We start from the raw sequence: 278 nt of genomic DNA, 5'->3' as shown, positions 1-278 counted from the left end.
CGTTATATGCGTTTCTATATAATAAGATATATATATCTGGACAAAGCCCATATGAGGAGTATATCTGTAAGCATGATTGACAAAAACCCCAGAGGGCATTTCAGTCTTCAGACAAATAAGGTGGGCTGTTCGTTTGCCCTGCGTGCAGTTAAGACGCACACTGCTATGTGGCAGGTAGAGGTAGAGTAACTGGTTTTTCCCCATATGCTCAGCTCTCTCCCCTCCCTCGCTGGCTGAGTTAAAGCTGACGTAGAGTAAACAAAGCAGTGAGCTGCCAC

The sequence above is a fragment of the Spea bombifrons genome, chromosome 1, assembly GCF_027358695.1.
Source record: "Spea bombifrons isolate aSpeBom1 chromosome 1, aSpeBom1.2.pri, whole genome shotgun sequence".
In the NCBI taxonomy this organism is placed as follows: Eukaryota; Metazoa; Chordata; class Amphibia; order Anura; family Pelobatidae; genus Spea; species Spea bombifrons.
This window is presented reverse-complemented; position numbering follows the sequence as displayed.